The sequence below is a fragment of the Mixophyes fleayi genome, chromosome 12, assembly GCF_038048845.1.
Source record: "Mixophyes fleayi isolate aMixFle1 chromosome 12, aMixFle1.hap1, whole genome shotgun sequence".
NCBI lineage: Eukaryota > Metazoa > Chordata > Amphibia > Anura > Limnodynastidae > Mixophyes > Mixophyes fleayi.
In genome coordinates, this window is record NC_134413.1 from 14,350,236 (window position 1) to 14,374,924 (window position 24,689).

A 24,689-nucleotide genomic window follows, 5' to 3' on the forward strand; every position below is an offset into this window, starting at 1 on the left:
TTGCTATAGGCAACATACCCACTTTTTCAAACCCGCAGCTTAGTAAATCTAGCCCTAGTGTCTATGTGCTTCATATCAATTTACAGGTGCCTGAACAAGACAGATCAACCTACTAATAGTTCATGAGCAATAGTGATCTCAGCATGGAACATCGCGGTAAAAACCCCAGCAAAGGACGGAACATTGCACAGAAGAGCATACTCCAAGATTGTGGTATCTGTGCATTAAGTACACGGCAAAACAAATGAGCAACTGACGATCAAATGAAAGCAAACTTCAACCTGTGGTGCGAGCAGCCAGTTCCTTAAAAAAATAGTCCAACTAGATCTCCACAGAGCCGCATATAATAATCACGTTGTATAGACAGCTCGTCACATCGGTTATGGCATGTTTGACAGTTCAGGGGTCGAAAGAGCACAGGCAGTGTAGGAAGGAGATATAGGCAGATGAATCATCCTTCATCATCAGAGGCGGAACTAGCAAGCTGTGGGCGCCTGTGCGGGGAGGCGGGGAGGGGGGAACCGGGCACCCCCGACTCTCTGCATCTGCCATGCAGCGGGCCCCATTATCTCCATGGGCCTCGGTACACGGCTACATCTGCACCAATGGTAGTTCCTCCACTGTCCATCTTGCTCTCTACAGCCCTAGCAACAGTGAAGGATTCTGGGTGTTCTGTGACATTATGGGATGTATATTTCTGTTCTGATTTGAGTGACTCTTGTAGAAGATGCTGCTTTGGTAGACACAATGCTATTGTACCAACATACTTTACTTGCCGCACTTCGTGCCCAAACCTATTATATTGGTGGGACCATTTTTTGGGTCTATCCCCATAAAAAAACTGCTCTGAACCAATAGCAGCCCAGGACAAAGTTAAACCTGTAATGTGTACCCACCCTTACACATAACAAAAGAATTGACTATTTGACTGCCACTAGTGACTACAATCAATGAGCTAGTGATTACCGTTCCAATTCTGCAGTGTATGCACTCACTATATCATCACTATCTTCAAGTGGTGTGTGTACAAGTTATAAGCATCATTACTAATAAAATCCTGCTCGTTCCCGCGACCACTGGCTGCAAGCTCATATTTTAATCTAACTTCCAGCTGCTCTGCATTCAGCCAGTACGCTGATCTAAACTAAGTGGCCAGAAGGATTTAGTCAGAGCAACTAGCAAAGAGGTGCTGCAGCAGCTACACACTACCCAGGAGCATAAGCAGTTCCAGGTGTTGTTGAGGGAGCCTGGGGATGGCAGAGATTACCATACTACAAGTGGGGGCACCATATCGGTGCGCAGTGGAACCTCACCAGTAGGAGAAGCCAGTGGCGGCTAGTGAGGACACCAAGCTCAACCCCATAAAACGTGGCATGAGATGGGATGGCAGAGTAGGCCCAGGGGCAAATGCAGGATTTGCAGAGGGGGGTTTCCAAACCACGCCACCAGTGGGTGTGACCAGCATGCAGGGGGGCGTGGCTATAATTTTCGACAGTTCTTGGCTGCTCTCCAACTCTTCCTATCCCTATAATATACATGTTAGGTGCACGCAGCTTTCTCTTTTTGAGCAGAGCGGTGTGAATCGAGGGCAGGGTCTAGCCACCTCAATTATACAGTGCCCCAAGCTTAGCTGGGGGGTTTCCAGGCACTAGGAACCCCCCCCCCCCCCCCCCTTGGTTTGCCTATGAGGCCCTATCCTGTCACAGAAGGTAACTCCTCCCTTCATCGGGCCCAGTTAATCAGAATTAAATAGAATTGATCTGATAGGCCGGATATTGCCTCATAAAAGCCAACATTTTAAACTAATTTCCAGGGGCGTTTTGCTGTGGAGACGCTGCCTCTAATTCCATCACTTGGCGGGACATCCAGAATTACAATTCCCATCATGTTGCGTTTACTGGAGTTGATTGTAACATACCTTTCATACGCAAACCAGAGGGGGGGGGGGGTTCTTAGTTCCTGTAAACCCCCCTCCAAGCCTGGGGCACTGTATAATTGAGGTGGCTGGACCCCTTCACACGGCTCTGCTTGAAAAGGGAGAGCTGCATCCACCTAACAGTGCACGCAGCATTGTCCATGTATATTATGGGGATAAGAAGAGTTGGAGAGTAGCCAAGCACTGTCTAAAATTATAGCCACGCCCCCATGCACGCTGGTCACGCCCACTGGCGGCGTGGTGTGGAAACCCCCCTCTACAAATCCTGCGTTTGCCCCTGCCTTTGTCCCCATTAAACACTCCTTTCTAATAACTAGGCACTGTTGTGTGCAGGTGACTATGCCTTTGTGTGTAACAGACTCCAGATGGAGCACATCAGCGAGCATAACAAGTCATACGAGAAGTGTGACTGCAAGTTCCGGGCTCAGCCTCTTGTGTCACCCAGTAATGTAAGTGGAAGGACAGAAACCTGTGGTTTACACAGGAGCTGAAACGGAACATTGCATATGGGAACGAGTCATTTACTGTGCTCTAAATAGAATTATGTCTTCATTCACTGTTTTTTTTTTAGACTGAAATGTGAGCCCTAAAATGGTACAAAATTAGTATTACGTTTAATAACTTTTCTGTGTATTGTTAAAGGAGTTGTCTACCTTTGGAATATTTTTTTTTTTCTGACTTCTACATAACTTCTACTATTTTTATTTTAACTATATTACTTTTTTTTTTTTTTTTTTTATAGTTTTCTTCTGTGCTTTCCAGGCATGTCTTTATGTCATCGGGTAACATTACTTTCTTATTGCCCTGAGAAACAACACGGCTCTTTTATACCGAAACAATAGTATCTATACTATAGAGCATCTTTGTGTCACCTATCATAAACAAAAATAAATCAACTCTAAGTTATTATATAAATATTTAGCTAAAAAACACAAATAGGCCATGAAGGAATTCCACTGAAGCTAGAAAACCTCTTGGGGCTGGATACGGTGTCAATACAAGTGGGTTTTCAAAAAGACCCTATAAATTGCTGGTTTAATCAGTTACATCGGTGTCGGTCAACCAGATACACTTCAGACGACGTACGGTCGGCCATCTAATCTTCAAAAAGGCCGTATATTACCCTTAAGCTCAGTAATAAGTTAAAGCAATACATTTAATCAAAGAAAGCAGAAAGGAGTTGGAGGCCACAGGTGAAGGCTCAGGGGCCCGCAGGTGAAGGTTCAGGGGGCCACAGGTGAAGGCTCGGAGGGCCGCATTTGACGTTGTTTTTTTACTTTTTCTGATTATCTTGTATCACTATCAGCTATAAAGCCTCACGGGCTGATAAAGAGAACAGCAGCCTTCACACTTAAAGGGGAACTAAAATTTGCCTGTGGAAAACATATTTAAATCCTGCTAACATGACAATACCATGTAGCAGTGGCCTTCCTGTAGGTCACCCACATGTTCGCATAGCTACATTTAAAATTAAATTACCTAAAACACTGAGCACCATTTAAGTTCCACTGTCATACTTATTGTATACATTTATTATGTTTATTTTCAATTAGCATCACAGTGCGCAGATGTATATCATTGCAAATGTACTGATTTTTGTATTGGAAATGTATTGAAGTCTGAGGTAACTTGTTTTTGTAGCAGAAGGGAAATCCCATGTTTAGGCTTTTGATAAAAGGTCATTACCCTCTGTCAACATGTGTGAAAGACTGTAAAAAAAGAGCTGTATTTTGTATTTAAACTAGTATATACCATCTGTAAGTTTGGGTGATCACTAGTACCTCTAACTAGTGTGTAACAGTTCTTATAAGGACCCTGTCTGAGCAATAAACATCACTACTTCAAGATTCTGCTTTGACGCCTATTCACCTGCTGAATTCCTGTGGCCTACAGATTAGACCACTCTAATCCGTTACCCGCTGTTCTGAGGTGGGGGACCCAGCATCTAATAACAACACTCTGCCCGCTACCCTGCAGCACGCCAGGGGGAACCATCCACAGCAATCCTGGTCTGAAGTAAGAGGTCAGGGGTACCAGCCCAGGTGCCCAGCAGGAGGGTGCGCTAGCAGCAAATGTGCACCCAGAATAAGCGGTTTCAGGTGCCGGTGAAGGAGCCTGATGGTGGCAGCAGAGCCCTCTATAGCATTTAGAGGGGGTGCGTTTGGCAAGCCGAGCCCAGCTGCTCAACAGCAAAACAACATGGTGTCGTGGGAGGCCCATCCTGACACAGGAGCGATAGAAGATCTTTGTTAAATAGACTCCTTAGGCCTGATGTGCCTCAGCGACGTCACTGATTTCATAGGCTGCAGTGACATTACCTACTCCAAAGTAAATGACCGTCTGGACTTTGCAATCTCTGTTACACTGGGGGTGTCCTAAGAAGCCAAGAAGGGCCCCTCCCATGTAGGAAATCCAGGCTACAGTAGGACATGCCAATATTGACACATCCACTCAGCAGTATGTGAATTCGCTCTAAGCCAGAGCAGGAGCCGGCCTTATGAGGTCAGCAACTTCATTTTACTTAAAATGCAAATTGAATAAGAATAACACAGACAGCACTAAGTCCTGTTAAGTTATGGTAGAAGGTACATATTGTGAAACTTCGAAACGGAGTAGCCTGTGCGTCTGTGTCTTCAGCCTAAGTTGCCCACATCCGCAATTAAAAAGTGTACTCTGTTGGGTGACGAGTTCATTACTCACACATTGGTCTCACTTCCTTCTGGACTGAACCCAACGCAGCTGAAACTAATCTCCCTATATCCTGTATAGTGTTGTTCCTCTAATTCTCACGTCAGATATAGTGAGAAAACCCCCTGTTGTCGTAGACCAGAGGTTGGCAATCTGTGGGTTGGAACTCCAGACGGGTCCTAGGATTTGTTTTTGGGGGTCTCTTGATGGACAGATATGCAAGACATTCTATTGGGAACAACTTTATTTGGGGCCCTAGAACAGTGGTTCATTGACACTTATGGCCCCGAATAAAGGCACACTGGTCCGTGGATTCTCAGTTAAAAATGTCTGTGCAGACAAAAATTTTTTTTTTAAATGATATATGGATTAGAGTAGAGCATGCTGGGAAGGGGCATGGGGGAGCTTTTCCGAGCAACCAGAGATAGCAAGCTGAGCTGACTGTATAAATAAGCAGTTTAGCATATCTGAATAAATTGCAGGGGAAAAAATGGAGGTACAAATTGGCCACATATCCTGTGCACTCAGCCATATCCACATTTCCAGATTACACCCCCCCAAATCACTAAACCATACCACTTTTCACTGTAAAAATTTGTGACTGTTCTGCTTCAAAACCATTGGAGGTTAAGAACTTACGCCAATGCCTATGGGTGTCCAGTGAACAGGGGAGCGTCAGTCACAATATGTTTATATATTAAAGATGATGATGTCATTAATATTCCAACAGCCAATGGAATTAACCAAAAAATGTAGAGCCTAAGGAATATTTAATTTTATGTTCCAGAAGACCCAGAATGACGCTGAAATTAATATGTCACAGTCGTCTACATTCCAGGACACTCCCGGATTACGGCGAGACCTCCCGGACGAACTGGCGGTTCTCATGCCGTGATTACGTAAATCACTTCACCAGGCCCAACCTACCTCAATGAACACTAAGGGGTAGATTTACTAACGCCTCTAAAAAGGAAAAGTGAAGGTGTTGCCCACAGCAACCAATCAGATTCTAGCTATCATTTATCTAGTACATGCTAGCAAATGATAACCAGAAGCTGATTGGTTGCTTAGGGCAACACCTCGACTTTTCCTTTTCAGAAACTTTAGTAAATCTAACCCTAAGTGGACAAGTCCGGGTTGATGCAATTATTTTTATCATGCTCCTCTTTATTCCATCCCTCTGCTCGATATCTACCGGACGTGAGATATGAGAAGTATGAATCATAGGAGCGTGTGATAATTACAAGCACTTGACATAAAGCAGCACAATGCATTTGAATATTTCCACTCAATAGCGCCATCTCCTGGGCAGGCAGGACATTGAGAGTCTGGTTCTGTGTGACGTTATACACTTGCACACTGTTCCCTTAGGTTTTATTGTAATGAAGATATAACAGGTCTAAACTATTCCCTAAATGACACATCTACATTGTATTTATAATCAATTGCCATCAGTAATAAGGAAAGGTAAAATTGTCCAGGGGCTTCACTTCCCGGAGGACTTCTGTTTTGGGACCCATTTAATTATGTGTTCTGTGTTTACCAAGACTGCATTATCCTATTCACTTCTCAAATTGATATTATCTTTGAGAAGGTAATTACACTTATACACATCACATACCAGACACTAATCCCTTCGATGCACATTGCTGTTCGTGAAACTTGATGTGGACTAAATCAGTATTCATAATAATAAGACATAATATTTAAGGTGTTTTAAGCAAAGAAGTGAACTAATACAATTTAAACGTGACAAACAATTGTTGTTTATCAGAAAGAACATGAGATTTACATTTTTTTAAATATATAACTTACTACACTTGCAAAAATATGTAAATATTATGATTAGTGGAGAAACACTGAGCTGGAATTGAGCTGTAATGGAACATAACATAACATTTCCCAGTGGATATAAGGACTCAGGAAGAGGCCACATAATGATCCAGGAATCTCCTTATAGATCTGATTATGGCTCTGATTCTCAGGTAAGTTCACAGGTAAGTGGGTGTGATTTAAAATTAATTTGGGGGTTTTTTGTAGCAATTTCACTTTTTAAATGCTGGATCATCATCACCATTTATTTATATAGCGCCACTAATTCCGCAGCGCTGTACAGAGAACTTATTCACATCAGTCCCTGCCCCATTGGAGCTTACAGTTTAAATTCCCTAACATACACACAGACACAGACACACATACTAGGATCAATTTGTTAGCTGCCAATTAACCTACCAGTATGTTTTTGGAGTGTTGGAAGAAACCGGAGCACCCGGAGGAAACCCACGCAAACACGGGGAGAACATACAAACTCCTCACAGATAAGGCCATGGTTGGGAATTGAACTCATGACCCCAGTGCTGTAAGGCAGAAGTGCTAACCACTGAGCCACCGTGCTGTAAAGAGATTCAGTGTAATTTCACAGAACAATATGTTAAATCTGTCTGGAACTTTCTGAACTAAGAAGGACAGTAAAACATTATTATACAAAAGGCATTCACGTCTGAAATAATCTTACACAGGTATCTGGATGTATTGTAGTTACTTAGAGGCTCTAAACTGCTCTAAAATCTCTCCAGACAAATCAAGGCCTAGGCAGAGGAGTAGTATTGCGTTAGATATACACAGTTTACACACTGCAACCACTTCCTGAGGTACAACGTGTCACACTGCAAAACCCTCTTCCTGCCTGACAGGGCTTGTATCACTGTTTGCAAATACCAATGACCTTCTCGCTATCACAGATGTTTCAGTGCGGGTACTCGTCGCTGCCAAGCTAGGCCGCTGGCCAGGTGCCCCCTCCCTTGATCCATAAAACTGTGCTTGGCTGCTATATGCGGACTGTTACACTGTTACACGATGGTTCAATGTTCTAAACTTGTTGTTTATATCAAAATGGAAGAAATGATGTGTAAATTAGACAGAATTTAACTTTTCCAATACAGGATCTACTAAACTCCTTTGAAGATCAGCAAAAAATAGCCGACTGCTGTATTTCCGTGAAAGAGAAGATAAGACAAGGCTTATATACATATAAAGTATGCCAATCAGTAAGGCTAAAATAAATACTGGGACAGATGAAAGAATACATTTAACTCTGTAAGCACCGAACCCCCTTTTTGTTCCCTACTGCTCGGGTTCCCGATCATTTTGCTGGAGGGGACTTATTACCTGGAGCCTTGAAAACCAGCAAAGGAACAGTTAAGTTGAAGACAGCAGTGAGAATTAAGTGCTTGTGAGATGTGTTAATTTTCAGTCGCATGTTCTCGAATTCTGAACTTCCTAATGGTTTAAAAACAAAAATAGAGTTTCTAAGTTTAAACTGTACGTGCTTTGCAGAGTCTCTCGAAAAGCAAAAATGTTAATTGAATTGAGAACGCCTCCATTCTGCTGATCGCAGCTTGGGTTAAAGGGATTAATTGATCCTGTACCCTGGAACGCGCTTAGGGAATAATTCCGGTTTGCCCAAACTCCACACCCCACCAGTGCTTGAATCAGGCTTACTGTGTGCTGAATCGGACCTCAGAGATACGCCCCCCAGAGGCCTGGAAGAAAAAGATCCAGGAGCCTGACCTTCTCTCCCTTTTGTCTGGATGAACTTGTAAAATTCTAGAGTCTCCTTAATCTTCCAGGAGAATAGGCAAGCATGGCTCGTCAGCTGTAATGTCCAATACGGTGGCTCAGTGGTTAGCACTTCTGCCTCACAGCACTGGGGTCATGAGTTCGATTCCCAACCATGGCCTTATCTGTGTGGAGTTTGTATGTTCTCCCTGTGTTTGCGTGAGTTTCTTTCGGGTGCTCCGGTTTCCTCCCACAATCCAAAAACATACTGATAGGTTAATTGGCTGCTATCAAATTGACCCTAGTCTGTGTGTGTATGTTAGGGAATTTAGACTGTAAGCCCCAATGGGACAGGGACTGATGCGAGTGAGTTCTCTGTACAGCGCTGCGGAATTAGTGGCGCTATATAGATGATAATGATACCAGCCTTCATCTGGCAAGGCATGCTGGGACTTGTAGTCTACATCAGCTTGTGAGCTATGGACTGTCAAATTCTAAGCATCTCAGTATCTCCCCAATAGCTAATAATCCTTAATGGCCTTATTTTTAAGACATACAACTTAGTTACACTAGAGGCCTATTAAACACCAGAAGGTGAGGTTAGCTATGTCAGAATCCATACAGTAAACAGAAGTGACTGAGTGTCCTCTCAGCTGAGGACCTTGAAACCTGATACAAGCAGAAAGTAAATCTCTTGAGCTCCTTAGTGGAATCTTTTGATGGTTTAATTGCAGGTTCTGAGCTGTGGAACTCACAGACACTGATTCACCCCGGCTGTTATTGTCCTGGCCTGTGATGTCAGTTTAACAGGTTGAATGGATGTGTGAGCGACAGAGAGATTCGGGGATCTTTTGTAATGAAATGTAGTTTGATTCTGTCACATTGCAGAGAAATATAGGACAGAAAAATGTCAGCTCTTCTGGCGTTTTAACATTGTTTCGTCTTTTAAATTTAAAGTGAGACGTTAACACAAAATAGCTTGAGTACTGCAAATACTGGTGGCTTGAATAACAAGTGTTTTTACATCAAAATATAAAAATCACAAAACAGACCTATATACTACTTATATAGGATCTGGGAAATTTGGAGTCCAAGTGGTATATTTACTAAACTGCGGGTTTGAAAAAGTGGAGATGTTGCCTATAACAACCAATCAGATTCTAGCTGTCATTTTCTTGAGTGCACTACATAAATGAAAGCTAGAATCTGATTGGTTGCTATAGGCAACATCTCCACTTTTTCAAACCCGCAGTTTAGTAAATCTAGCCCCAAGTCAACAGGTGCCATTGTTGTAACGTGATAATCAATGTTATTCACGTCACTTGTCAGTGGTTTTAAAGTTGTGGCTGATCGGTGTAGAATATACACTATATGGACAAAAGTATTCAGACGCTTAGCCACTACACCAGCAGGGACTGTAATGACATTGTACTCAAATACATATACTATAATATGGCGTTGATCCCACTTTTGCAGTGATAACAGCTTCCACTCTTCTTGGAAGGCTTTCCACAAGATGTTGGAGTGTTTCTGTGGGAATTTGTGCCCATTCATTTTGTAGAGCATTTATGAGGTCAGGCACTGATGTTGGACGAGAAGGCCTGGCTCACAATCTCCGTTCCAGTTTATCTCAAAGGTGTTCGATGGAGTTGAGGTCAGGGCTCTATTAGGGCCAGTCAAGTTTTTCCACACCAAACTCATCAAACAAAAGGTTTGTATTCCTTCCTTTGTGCATTGGGGCACAGTCATGTTGGAATAGAAAAGGACCTTCCCCAAACTGTTGTCACAAGGTTGGAAGCATAACATTGTCCAAAATGACTTGGCATGTTGAAGCATTAAGATTGCCCTTCACTGGAGATAAGGGGCCTAGCCCAAACCCTGAAAAACAGCCCCATACTATTATCCCTACAATCACCAAACTTCACAGTTGGCATAATGCAGTCAGGCAGGTAACGTTCTCCTGGCATCTGCTAAACCCAGACTCGCCCATCTGACTGCCAAGCAGAGAAGCGTGATTCCTCACTCCACAGAACACGTTTCCACTGCTCCACAGTCCAGTGTCGGTGTGCTTTATACCACTCTATCCGACGCTTGACATTGGTCTTGGTGATGTGAGGCTTGCATGTAGCTGCTCGGCCATGGTAACCCATTCCATTAAACTCCAGCCGCATAGTTTTTATACTTACATTAATACCAGTGGAAGTTTGGAACTCTTCAGCTATGGAATCCGCAGAGCGTTGGTGACTTTTATGCACCATGCACTCTAGCAGTCGTTGACTCAGCTCTGTGTTTTGTTTGTGGTCTTTCGCTTCGTATCTAAGTTGCTGTTGTTCCTAAACATTTACACTTTCTAATACTATCACTTACAGTTGACCGTGGAATATGCAGCAGAGATGAAATTTCACGAACCCTCTTATTGCAAAGGTGGCATCCTATCACAGTACCACTCTTGTAGAGGGAGAGGGTCGGGGAGAGAGAGAGAGAGAGGGAGAGAGAGCGAAAAAGAAAGAGATGCTTTTGTGATATAAAGGAAGGTCAATCCTATGAATCAGAGCAGCCATATTGCTTAATTGTCTAAGTGAAAAGTCGACAAGTCCACCAACGTTTTCTTGAGGAGAGACACCAGAACTAAGTGCCCAAATGCCGAGTGTCTTCTGCATAGCAGGGACCCAGGACAGTTACATCTGTGGTGCCTGGAAAGGTGTCAACTGCATAACAGCCGTGGCATTTGCCATTCTGCCAGGCAAACCAATGGGACCAATGAATAAAGTCCTCAGTGTCTCTCATCAAAGTTGGACACAGAACTTTTGGTAGCTTGGTGGCCAATTTTCCTACTCGCCAAATGCTGCACTTTTCTCACAAGAACCAGTGAGCATAAACTATCTTTGAATTATTTGATAGTAGTGGAGTCAAACATTTTGCAGTATGAAAAGTGAAAACAGAATTTAATTGTCTTCACAGCACCCGAAAGAATACTGCCCCCAATTGGCACATGGAAAAAAACCCTTGGATATCTCTTCAAACAAATATTCTTGTTTAAATACGCAATGTTACAGTGTGCTCCTTTAACCTGGCAATCAGGGTGTAATCTTTCATGTGAAGGGTGGGGCTTGGTACAAGCAAACCCTTACCAGTCAGCACCAGCTACTCCTATCCCAAATTAACTTATTTCATAATCCTTTGGGAAAGTGGTTCTCAGTTATGCATATAAACATATTTATAGAAATTACAGAGGTTTGCATGTGCTCCAGAGTTGCCATGTCGTATGGAAAGTGTATATTTTCCCTCTAATCTTACCCATCTGTTGTAAAGATAAGGCTTTATCAAAGTGTCTCAGGTCTGGTCTCATACCCCTGTATTTTTATTGGATGTTCACAATTTTCTGTGGGTAAAAGTTATGTGGCTTGTGGGATGAAACATAGGGAGCATTAGTGTTTTGTGGATATAACGGAATTGTGCAGGTGTAGCGGATAATAAACTGGCAGGAGAAGGCCTGTTCAGGTCTAGGATCCTGGGACCATCCACTGCCTAATGCTAGGGGCGTCCAAACAGGGTGCCACAATACCAGGTGGACCCAGGATTCACTGTAGAAGTAGCTACAGTTTAGTTTAGGGTTTGGGTCGTACATGGTGGATTTTCTGACTTACATCACACACACAGTTATGGCTTTGGGGGATAGAAAACGTAGAAAATTTGTCCTGATTTTTTTATGCAGGAATGTTCCATGGTATTATGTCCTAGCTGGTCGCATATAGGACAGAAGTTCGACATAATCCTATTTCAGTACAAAGATAGTGGTACAGAGACACACATATTTCAGCCTTGTGGAAACCGGAACATACGTTTTGCATTTGTCTGCATATAGCAGACATTTAAAGCTCCAGGTTACTGTCACCCAAACGCTGATGTGTTAGAACTCTGCTTCCATTGCCTGCTATCATCATCACCATTTATTTATATAGCGCCACTAATTCCGCAGCGCTGTACAGAGAACTCACTCACATCAGTCCCTGCCCCATTGGGGCTTACAGTCTAAATTCCCTAACACACTCACACACAGACAGAGAGAGACTAGGGTCAATTTGATAGCAGCCAATTAACCTACCAGTATGTTTTTGGAGTGTGGGAGGAAACCGGAGCACCCGGAGGAAACCCACGCAAACACAAGGAGAACAGACAAACTCCACACAGATAAGGCCATGGTTGAGAATTGAACTCATGACCCCAGCGCTGTGAGGAAGAAGTGCTAACCACTAAGCCACCGTGCTGCCCTATACACTGGCAAATACAGAAAGCAGGCCCTACCCGAGGGGGAGCAAGGGGAGAAATTTCTCAGGGCTTCCGACTGGCAGCGGGACTGAAAAATGTTTGACTTTTTGTTTCTGTGTTCCGACGTTTTTTTCTATATTTATCCATTTGCTAATTTGTCAATTTCCAAGTAATAGAAGTTCAAACCTAGCGCCTAAACATGTTACTTGGTGAATTGGCACAACGGGCAGCGGTGGGTGCGCTTATTGCTCTCTCTGTGCACGATACATCTATCCAGACAGGCACTTGAGAACGTCACTTGTCCTTGAGACTTGCCGGGGTGAGTGACTCCCAACTTCACAAGGGAATAGTTTAGGATTAAGAAACTGGACTGGACTGTTTGAGGTTTACTCGAGGAATTGCAGAATTGAATACATTTCTTTTTATTATTACGATGCAACCACTTGTATAGATTCACCAGGTTTTGTTTTTATTAATACATTTTAAAATATGACTGAATGCTTTTATAGGTAAATAGCATAAATTAGGCAACAGGGCCGTAACCAGGGCGATGCGGCTGGTGCCCTAGCACAGAGCGCAGTCTGACGTGGGGGCGGAACCAGCAGGGGCCGCAGTGTCAATTTGCGGGTACCCGACGCAGTGCGCCCGCTTCATTCTCTCCAGTCTCCATCCGGCTCCCAACATCACAATTGCTTTGCATGTTTTCCTCAGATTGCCAATATCTGTGGCTTCTGGTGAACGAACGTTCAGTTTGCTGAAGTAGGTAAAAAAACTATCATCGTTCAACTATGGGGCAAGAGCGATTGAATGGGCCATGCTCAATATTAACTGTGACATGGCACGAAAGCTGCATTTTTCCAAATTGAGTGTTGCATTTGCAGAAAAAAAGCTAGATTAGTCATTCTAAATTGATATCTCCAATAATCCAGTACATTAGTATATGTATACAGTATTTTATTTGTAATTTTTAATAAAGATAAACATTAAAGTCAATTTAAAATACATTTTAAATGCATTTTGTATTTTGTATTTTTAAAAAGAGGGGGTGTTTAATTTGAGTTTCCTCGGGCCTCTATGAACCTCGGAAAGGGCCTGGATGTAGCAAAGTGCCACTAGCCTATATGAGCTGACCACTAAGTTAGTCATACCAATAGGTTAATTGGCTGCTATCAAAATTGACCCTAGAGAGAGAGAGAGAGAGTGTGAGTGAGTGTGTGTGTGTATATATTAGGGAATTTAGACTGTAAGCTCCATTGGGGCAGGGACGGATGTGACTGAGTTCTCTGTACAGCACTGCGGAATCAGTGACACTATATAAATAAATGATGATGATGATAATGAATGAGTCACCTTGGCTGAAGTAGAAAGCTTTCAAGTCTGGCATGTGTGTGACCCACCTTGATACCCACTGGGCCAGATCACATAGCAGAGTGCGAGAGAAGGGGATCTTGGCATTGCATTGGTTAAACATTGCCCTTCATCATCACCATTCATTTATATAGCGCCACTGATTCCGCAGCGCTGTACAGAGAACTCATTCACATCAGTCCCTGCCCCATTGGGGCTTACAGTCTAAATTCCCTAACACACACACACACACACACACACACCAATATGTTTCTGGAGTGTGGGAGGAAACCGGAGCACCTGGAGGAAACCCACGCAAACACAGGGAGAACATACAAACTCCTCACATATAAGGCCATGGTCAGGAATTGAACTCATGACCCCAGCGCTGTGAGGCAGAAGTGCTAACCACTGAGCCACCATGCTGCCCAACAGATACCGTTTTCTCCTGCCCGATATGAAATTATTTGCAAATTGTGAGAAAGTTATTTGCACAGGTCCAACGTCTCCATTTTTTGTAACTAGAATTACATTGCCTGGATTTTCACATTAAGGTACAGTATGACAACCAGCAGCCACCCCCCTCCCAGATGCTCGGGTCCATCGGCTTCCTCTTCTCTTAGTAAGTAGGTGTGGCAGGTTTCCTCTGTAAAGTCTGTGCTCTGCTCGTTATAAATTACTCAGCTGCTACCACACCCGGCAACTGTGAAACTGTCATTATATAAGAAGGAAAACAAGTGTCCTGTAACTAATGTACAGCTTTTGCCAGGAATATGGAAAGATATAGAATACAAAACTTACTGGTAGTACCATCCAGGCTTGTCAGGTGCTGCAAAAGTTTTAGCAATCATCAAATACCATCATCATAACGAATACGTTAAGGAGGAAAGGCACAATATAAAGACTGTTTTGCTTCGGAGTTCTTTTATGGAGGTTGATGTAGCGTTTATCACTTTAGTTGCTGTAGAACAACAAGTCTCAGCATGGTCTGCCATTCCAGTGACATGCTTTAAATTGTAGTTCCACAATGTTTGGAGAGTCACTAAACGCTTTAATGAGTATATTTGCAGTTTACATACTTAGTAGTGGCAGGCGCAATATTATTTGTGTTAAATCGTGAATGCAGTTTGTTTCAAAACAACTTTATTGCAATACCACCCAAAAGGAATTTAGCAAACATTTTTGCTTAAAACCTTGCTTATTGGAGAAAAAAATAAACCTGCACAACAAAACTACATAAAATGTGACAAAAATGCAACAAGAACATAAAGAAAGATTAAACAGAAAGGAACAAATACACAACATTTTTCTTGTTTTTGATAATGTCCGTGTCGCCAAGGCCACGTTTAGATAGGCGGTATTTATCCAGCTCTAAAGTGTTGCAATCACCTATGTGTAAGGCTGGGTACACACTAGAGGTATTTAATCTGATCTTCCTGCAAATCGGCTGACATCCGACCGTTTAGTCAGATATCGTGTGAGTGTGTATAGTGACATGATGATCTAAAGTCGTCCCAAAGTGTCGATCATCGTTTCATTTGGTTGGTCGTACTGTTTAATAATTTCTGACCAATCATGTAGTGTGTATGCACTCATGCTCATGATCTCCATAGAGTTCGGCTCTTTTCAGCCGATCCTAGCAATGAATGTCACAGTGAATAAATGTAGAGTGCTGTATAAGAAATAATTCATTTCTTCGTTCTGAGACAGAATGTTTAGTTTCAGAGTCACAGAAGCTAACGAAATTCTTTAGAACATGTGGATAGCTATAACAAGGCGGTTTTAATCAGCGTGACAATAATGAATGAATATTGTGCTGTCATTCTCTGAAGACTAGAGGACCAGATGAAGAGCACAGATCTGAAGGTAAATTGTGTCAGTGTGTATGGATGAATCGTCAGATTGATTAGACTTTGAGTTGTAGATACAATCATTTGAGATAGAACGTCGGTTGAAAAAATTCATCAGTGTGTACCTAGCCTAACTGAGCACAGAATCATTCATGCATCAAGCTGCTATCAATGTACACAAATTTTTAAGAAAACGTTTATTGGATCAACAGATCCAGCAATGGGCTTTAAAGATGGATAAATACTGTATCTGTATCATGCAGTGCAGCGGTCAAAGCAGTTTATTTCTTGACACAAAGTGCTGACTTGGGTTGGGAGAGTTTGACAGAAATGTCAGTTTGCATCAGCACCTCACTGTATTATTGTTTTCTGTTTAACACTCCTCAGGAAATGCAGTTCTCATGTAAGACACATTATACAGCACTTACATTGTACCTTTTCGGCCAGTACCTCCTGCACGGTTTATAGCAGCTGTGCTGGACTGCCCTCGCTCCTAACACTCCCTTTCCATGTGAATCAAGTTAGTTTGGGATGCCGGAGCCCCTCACAGTGCTGACATCACTGGTGGAGCTCTGCAATTACCACCCATGTGAAGCCCAAGAGTCCCGCTGATTGCTGGAGGGAGACTGTGGGGGAATAATCAATGTGCTGGAGCAAAGTGGGAAGTTAAAACCATACTAACCCACACCCAGAATGTCCGGGAGACTCCTGCATTCCGGGTACCGCCTCATTCAGGCTGTCCTCCGGCATCCGGCCTAGCGAGGTGGGTGTGGCGGGGGCCATTTGACCTCTCGGAGGGGCAGTCATGAGATTGGCAACTAATGGTTAAAACAATTGGTGGTATATTGAATGCTAGGAATGACTTTGTGATGGCGATATGGCAAATGAGTGTAGAGCGAGATACCACCCATGCGTGGCGCAAGACACGCCCTCTCTGACGGTTCGCCACTGTGCAAGCTATCATGTGTGGTATGTGTATACCATTTTTCAGCTGTGAAGTGTTGGAGGGTCTGCTTATAGACAGATTGATGGCATCTAAATTTAGGTTTACGCTACAGGACTATAGCTTGTACTGAGGTAAAAAACACAATTACACACTGTGGGGACATCTATGAAAAGGAGTCCACAGTAAACCCAGTCAGATTCTGACATTTTTTTGCAAGTTCCATTTAGAAAATGAAAGCAGGCATCTGATTGGCTGCACCTTTTTCAAGCCCCCCGGTTTTCATAAATGGCTGGTAATTCACTCGACTCAACCTCCACTTACTCTTTGGGAATTTTCCATGGGTATTTATGTACTGGTACTTTAGGATTAGCAGCTATAACACAGACAATCCTCTAGTAAGGAGAATCTGAGCATCTAGAATTAATAGAGTACACCTGCTGTGAATGTGGAGCATGTATAAATGATGAGATGAAGCAATGTTCTCTAATAAAACACCTGGCACAGCACATTTACCTCAGCATAGCTCTTTATCTAGGCACAGTGATTCACGGCGGCAGGTTAACACACGACGAGGACTGCCGCTTCAGCAGAAAAATGGTCGCGCTCAAGCGCCTGCGCCTTCCATTTTGCAGCCCCTAAACAGAGCTGAACATTTTCTTTTACCCCAGATGACCGTTCTGTTGTGACAAACGTGAAGTGTTAAAATTATAGATATTGTTGCCTTAAAAGAACACCTGTCCCCTACAGTGGAGGCGGCCATTTTGTGGCATGACTCTTATTTATGAGAATGTGGCCTATCGCTTCACTTGGAGCCAGCGCCTCACGGGTACTGGTCAGGAAGGCACGCACGCACGCACGCACTATAAATGTCTAGTGGCGTGTTAGTCTGTCTGTGTGTGGAAAAAAAAATTCAGAAAGGGCTGAAATTTGGTATACTAAGATGTATTTAATTTGTTAATTGTTAAAAGTGTTTATAAAGATTTAAAAAAAATATATATATATATTTCTTGAAGGAGAAGTGACAGTGGGGAGTGGTTGGTGGTTGCCAGGGGTGACAGTTGGGAGTGGTTGGTGGTTGTCGGGGGCGACAGGGAGAGAGGAGTGTGATACTCAGGACCACTGAGAGAGATCCCTGTGTCTGGATAGACATCTGGATAGATGTGGCGATAAAGATGAAGGATGAGGTGATGGAGAAAAATGATGAGGTGGTGACATGTGGACAAAACCACGTTAAAAAAGGGCGCTTACGCCGGGAAGTAACGCTCTTCCCCTGAGGAGGCCTGGGCTAGGCCCAAATGCATGACAAGAACCTTTTTAACACCTTAAGTAGCTTGATTTGACTAGAATGCATGAGTATCGTGCACGGGTTAATATATATATATATATATATAAAAAAACGGAGATTCTTTAAAAAACAAAACAAAAAAACCCCAAACATTAAGGGCTAGATTTACTAAGCAGCGGGTTTGAAAAAGTGGGGATGTTGCCTATAGCAGCCAATCAGATTCTAGCTTTCATTTTGTAGAATGTACTAAATAAATGAAAGCTAGAATCTGATTGGTTGCTATAGGCAACATCCCCACTTTTTCAAACCCTCAGCTTAGTAAATCTAGCCCCAAAGGTTGGAGCTATATTGAGTGTTAATTTCTATAAAAGAGTGCTGACAGCCCCCTCTTATCATACTATGTTTCATGTAAGGTACCACAGTGAGTAGAATAGAAGCCGGAGACATCGCCACATGTGATATCATGGCACAAGCATTATATAATTCCTCAGGGCATCTCAGAACAGTCACTGAAGTATTATAGACCAGTACATAATGCTGTAAAGAAAGCTGCACTTTTCAGCCCAGTACCAATCAGATCCACTAATAGCTGGATATATTGGTGGTTGATTATGAGAACCAGACAAACAGCTGCCTCTATTACTTTATAAATTCTACTTGGAATGTTCTATATTAGACTTGCTTAACCCTTGTACATCGGGGGGTAAATGTATTAACATGCGGGTTCTTCAACACCCGCGAGTTCAGCGTCTTCGGCGATTAAATTTAAAGCGGCGCTGCCTTGTAAAGGGAAACTTGCTAATACATTTACCCCCTGGTATCCTTTGGGAAATAGGATATCCTATTTCACCACTGTTTGGAGCATATGGCTTTTTATACAGCATAAGGCTGGGTACACATTGCAGAAAATTTCTGTCCATACGATATTGTTAACGATTTTACCAATGACTGAAAGTCCCCATCAGCAGCCGATCCCTGTGTACCCACTGTCCACGTTTTACACCATTTACCATCAGATCTGTGCTCTTCATCTGTCATAACCATCAGCTGAAAAGATGGTGACTCTGCACACGCCATAGAGATCTATGAACACTGCCGGTCCCGAGTGCGTACACACTGCAGAATTAGAACGACATCGTTTAGAGATTTTTAGTCCAGTTATAAAACCAAACGATACGATGAGCTTTGGAACAATAAAACATGATCGTTGGAGTGTACACACTCATGCGATATTGGGCCTAACAGTCAATTGTCGGGTGATTGGCACGACAATCGGGTGAAAAACCTGTAGTGTGTACCCAGCCATACAAAGTCACCATTCTGTACACTTTAGAATATTTTTTTCTGTAAGGTACAGGAACATTCATAATCCCAGTGAGAGCTGCAGGTTATAACGGGGTCATTTATTTTGATCATTTCTCGTTCTATCATTACACAGATAATGGAAACAGGTGTATACTTATTATTTCAACATTAAAGTTATTTTTTCTTATATGTAATGGCAGCTGCTTTCATTAAAGCTATCAGCTCCCTGCCCTTTACATTGATTTTCTATATGTCATCTAGGAACCTCACAGACCACTCTTATTCCTTCTATCAGGCAGTCAGTGAGGAATGAGAATGATATATTCATTTTACTAGCATTAAAGGGAGAGCGCGTCTAAGGCCAGGTAATGAAAGAGGCTGTATATATAATTCAGCGCTGTCCTTGTTCTTATCCAGGCCTAGTCTCTAACATACTATATTATTCACTTCTTGCTGAGCTGGGAATTGATGATTACAGGGTAGAGCTTCCTAACACTGCAGAAGGGATATTCCCGGCTTCTTCATGCACTTGGTCACTGTGAACACTCAGGGACAGATTTTGAAAAAAAGGTCAACAAAATGCAGAACAGAGGAAGACAGAATTTAGACAGATTGCAAATCTCATACATGGTCCGTGACTGTAAATGATACACACACACCCTGTGTTTTATAACTAATTGGATGCAAATGGCAGTATTTGTGCCCTCCAAAAAAAAGACTGCAGATCCCCAAAAATATCTGATCTACATCAGTCCAATGTCAACTAGCACAGCTGGAACATTCGGGCAAATGGTGATGGTACAGAACTTTGTGCAGTAATTATCCAAGGCCGCTAATTGCTCCCTGTGTGTTCCAGCCATTTCACCGGACCACCAAGCCTTTTACATTTGGCAAAACATGTGCGCTCAGATCAGACAGAGTCACTGCTTGGCGATCAAAGTAATTGGCAGGATCTGCCTGTGTATGGAATATTATAGGGGAGAATGGTGGCTCGGTGGTTAGCACTTCTGCCGCACAGCACTGGGGCCATGGGATCGATTCCCGTCCATGGCCTTATCTGTGTGGAGTTTGTATGTTCTCCCCGTGTTTGCGTGGGTTTCCTCCGGGTGCTCCGGTTTCCTCCCACACTCCAAAAACATACCAGTAGGTTAATTGGCTGCTAACAAATTGACCCTACTCTGTGTGTGTATGTTAGGGAATTTAGACTGTAAGCTGCGATGGGGCAGGGACTGATGTGAGGGAGTTCTCAGAATTAGTCACACTATATAAATAGCTGCTGATGATGATAATGATTGAAAAATGTGTCATTGTTTTAAATAATACATTTGTAATGTATGGTCGTGTTTTGTTTTGTTTTTATAATGCACTGCATTCAGTTTCTAGAACTTTTGACATGTCAAAACTTTTCCTCTGCTTATTCATTACTTTTATTTTTTTAAATGCATTAAAATAAACAAAAACAAAAACAAAAAAACCATGGGAAAAAACCCCAATAACCCCCCCACCTCAATTGGCAACGCTGATTACAAAACACCGTAATATGCACGTAAAAACACAGTAGTTTGTTTTTGTAATCTGCATTTGTTAGACAAAAAACTACAGCAGCTGCCAGTACATTCTCCATGTGATGTTAAGCAGAAATAAAAATACCGACAACTTTCTAAAGCACCGCTCATGTAAAGACCCCCCTAAGATGTCAGATCATAAATATCCGCAGCTATCTTTTGTTGACACAGAGCCGGAGTGGGAAGAGATTGGGTGTCCACCATGAGTATAACTGAGACATTCTTAAGCCATGTTACAATCGTTGGGTAGTCTAGACAGTGGCGGCTGTGGGACGTTACAAGGCTTCATACATTGTAGTGTTTGTGGAGTGAAGATGGCAGTGACCACCCAAAGAGGTCCAATCAACACCTGACACAGCGCTCAACGCCTACACAGTGATGGGCAACTTTATATACCACAAGGGCCACGATACATCAAAGAGAGTGACAACCCAAAGCCCTAGATTAAATCCCACGTATTCCAGAACACCCTTCAGATTTACAAACATGCCACTCAAACTTCCCACAAACTACTCACTGTTCCACCTCCCCCCTCTCACTGCTCAACTTCCGTATGTCTCTCAGATTCCACAACCCCTTCCACTGGGAGTACCCCCGCCCATCCACTACTAATCTAATGCCAGACAACACCCTGTTTGACAGACCTCACAAGTTCGGTTACAACAAGAGGTTGTGCTACCACCGATTCAGAACGGAGGTGTGCAATACTACACACATTTGTGCATAAAAGCCTTAAAGATAAAATAAGAAGCACAAGGTTTGCACTCATTTACAGCGAATACATTCTGATGATCTGTAGCTAATTATTAACCTTCTTGGCCTCACGCCTCTTGTGAATGAATGAGACTTATGTATGTCAGAGGTGAACCTGGATCGGTGACGGTCTTTAGAAGTATTAACATAAGTGTTTTTTTTTTTAAAACAGTCATAAAAATTATATTTGTGCTTTACTGTAAATAATATATTCCGTTAACAAGTGGAATTTAGCCACCTATTGTTTCAAAGTATAGAAAAGTGAACCATGGAGGCTGTGGGAGAAAAGCTACAGATTAACACTGTTCACTATAACCAAAGTCTTCCTTCAACTATGCCAGTGGAAACAAAAGAGGGCATTACATAATGCAGAACCATAATTCTCTACCGGAATGTTGAAGAAAGAAGTGAACTACAATACACAGGAATGTAGAACACAGGAGAACTCTATATTCTGTTTAAAACGGAACAAGGTGTAGTTGCGGGTAGACACCGATCTGTTGTAAACCAGCATAGACATTAAAAGTGTAGAAACAGCGCCTCCTCCAGGAGAAAGTTAGTTATTACCATTTACAATTCTGATTTTTGAACTATGCCTCCTTGACACTGGTATAGCCTTTCCGGGCTAGTATATCGTTGTTCATGGATGTCGGGACCCACTTGCCATACATGATGAAATACTGATGTATAGATCTGGAATCCAGTTGGTTTTCCTAATTGGGACCTCCGTTCCTGCAGAAGCAGGTCAAGTGCAGCTGTGGAGATGGTCACATGTATAGATTGTTTTGTTCTTTCAGCGGCAGTGAGTCATAAGATGTCCAGGATAATATACCGGGATGTAGATTGGGTACGCCAACTCCAGTTATCATGCTAAAAGATGCTACTGGAGGCTGCTGAAGAGTAGGTTCAGCAGAGCTCCCCTCTCACACAGTCATTCCGTACGCAGCCAATCCATGTCCATCAATTTCTTCCAACTTTATTTCGCTATCTACAGGACCGCTTCAATGTCTTGAATGAGGTGCGTTAAAACATGGAATGTTTATCATGTTTGAATTTTAGCTATACAAGCGTTGGGGACTGTACTTATTTTACTTTCAAAATAATTGGCAATTTATTGATCACCTGTACTTCACAATTTAACACGACAACAACATTACATGATGCAACCATTTATCTTATTAGACCATAAAGCAATCAATTCTTTACAATTCAGGAGCTAGCTAGAGAAGGCTGCTAAAAGGCAAAAGGCTACTTCCTCCCATTGTATGCGATTTTTAGAACATCTCAAAATTGCAGTTCTGCAAATCTAAAAATACATACTTCATCTACGAGAAAAAAAAGAAAGCGCCATCCAAAGACAGTACAGATGAAACATGTAGAGAACAAGTCACATACAGTTAACGATTAGCATGCAGTGACTTGGCAAGCTGGCTCTTCCCGGCAGCAGCTCTTCTGTGCCAAATCAATTTATAATGCATCAAAGTGGTATAAGGCTTCTACCTCAAGACTAGTCAAAGTGAGAAGTGTGGAAAGAATGTTGACCAGCGCCAACAGACGGCAAATTCTTAGGATCAGGAAGATAGCCAACAAACCTGCTTCTGTGGATCGTCCAATATATGGAAAAGCCGCTCCGGAATGTGTAGACCCTAAAAAATCCAGCATTAAACCACACTTTATACATGTAAGATATGGGTATATTTTCTTCTCTCAGCACTGATGGGCTGCCTTCAACCCACAATGTAAACCAGGCATAGTCAAACTACAGATATGAGGCAGTTGAAGAACTACAAGTTTCAGAATGCCCGATAGCCTCTGATTAGCAAAAGCAAGGTGGAAGTCCATTCACAAGGATGTATATGAGAAGTAATGTACATGGCCGAGATTGGTAGACACCCACGTGCACAACTGTGGGTCACAGAGAAACTGCTTTCTGATCAGAATGGGATAAAGTCAGATTAGTTACAGTCTACTAGTCATGGACACAATCAATTAAAAACGTGACCAGTCTAGTGTTAACCCTGACAAAAACAATCTGTCTACTTGTCTGCCTGCAGCTCTAGAACAACCAAGAACCCCAAGGTAAATTAAATTCCTGGAATGGCATGTTGACTCTTTGAATACATCCAAATTTAACATTTCCTAGCTTCTCTGCCAACAGAACAAACTCTGCGAAACTGATCATCTTTTGAACAAATTGGTCTCCCATCACCCACACACAAAATCATGATTTCAGAACTTTCGGACTCATTACTGGACTCCCTTAATGTATTGCAAAGTAGTCATGATAGAGTGACCTGGATCCCCTCTGGATAAGGATGGATGGGGGGAGATGAGAGAGGGCATAGCTAGGAGTTCCATTTCCATTCTAATTAAAAGAAACGGCCTATAAAATATACTATAAGTCAGGCCTGTCCAACCTACGGCCCTCAAGGTGTTGTGAAAATACAAGCCCCAGTATGGTTTGCCAGTAGGCAACCAGTTGATAGCTGGAAGGGCATGCTGGGACTTGTAGTTTCACAACACCTGGAGGGCCGCAGGTTGGACAGGCCTGCTATAAGTGGTATTACACTCCAGAGAGATTGAACAGGATGTTCCCTATTTGTACCCTTGTCACCTTCAGGACCTAGACTTACATTTCTCCATATATGGTGGACCTGCCGTGAGGACCTCCCCCTGGGATAAAACACTGTCCCCTTTGAACTCTATGCTTGAAGGTCCTGTACAAAATGATCCCTGGACCTTTCTTCTTTGTTTAAATTCTGGGGAGGGGTAACAAACACTCTAAAAGACTGATGTCCCACATTCTAGCAGCTGCCAAAAGTCTTATAGCCAAAAAACTGGAAGAGCCCTAAAACCTTAATACCAGCCCTTACAAACCATATCTGGCACCTAGACAATATGGGAAAAAATTGTCAAATCTCCATGTTGGGAAATATGTATATAGTCAAGTGTGGATGCCATTGCTGGTTATTGAATCCCAAAATCAAGGACGTAATGACTGATTAATATATAGTCTATAAACTTATGAACGTGATACTCATTAGCAATTTCCTATTTTATGCTGCTAAAAACTCTCCAGGCTCTCAGAATCTCTCCATGCAGATATTTACTGTAGTACCCCCCTGTCCTTTATCATTCCACCCTCCCCACTGCTTCCCTCCCTATTGTTATCATATCTTCTGTGTCG

General features: G+C 42.6%; 1 protein-coding gene across 1 annotated transcript in view; it reads right to left on the bottom strand.

Annotated features, from left to right (window-relative positions):
- The window catches only part of SOS2 (SOS Ras/Rho guanine nucleotide exchange factor 2), a 212,030-nt gene that overhangs the window by 137,112 nt on the left and 50,229 nt on the right, over nucleotides 1-24,689 (bottom strand). The window lies entirely within an intron of this gene.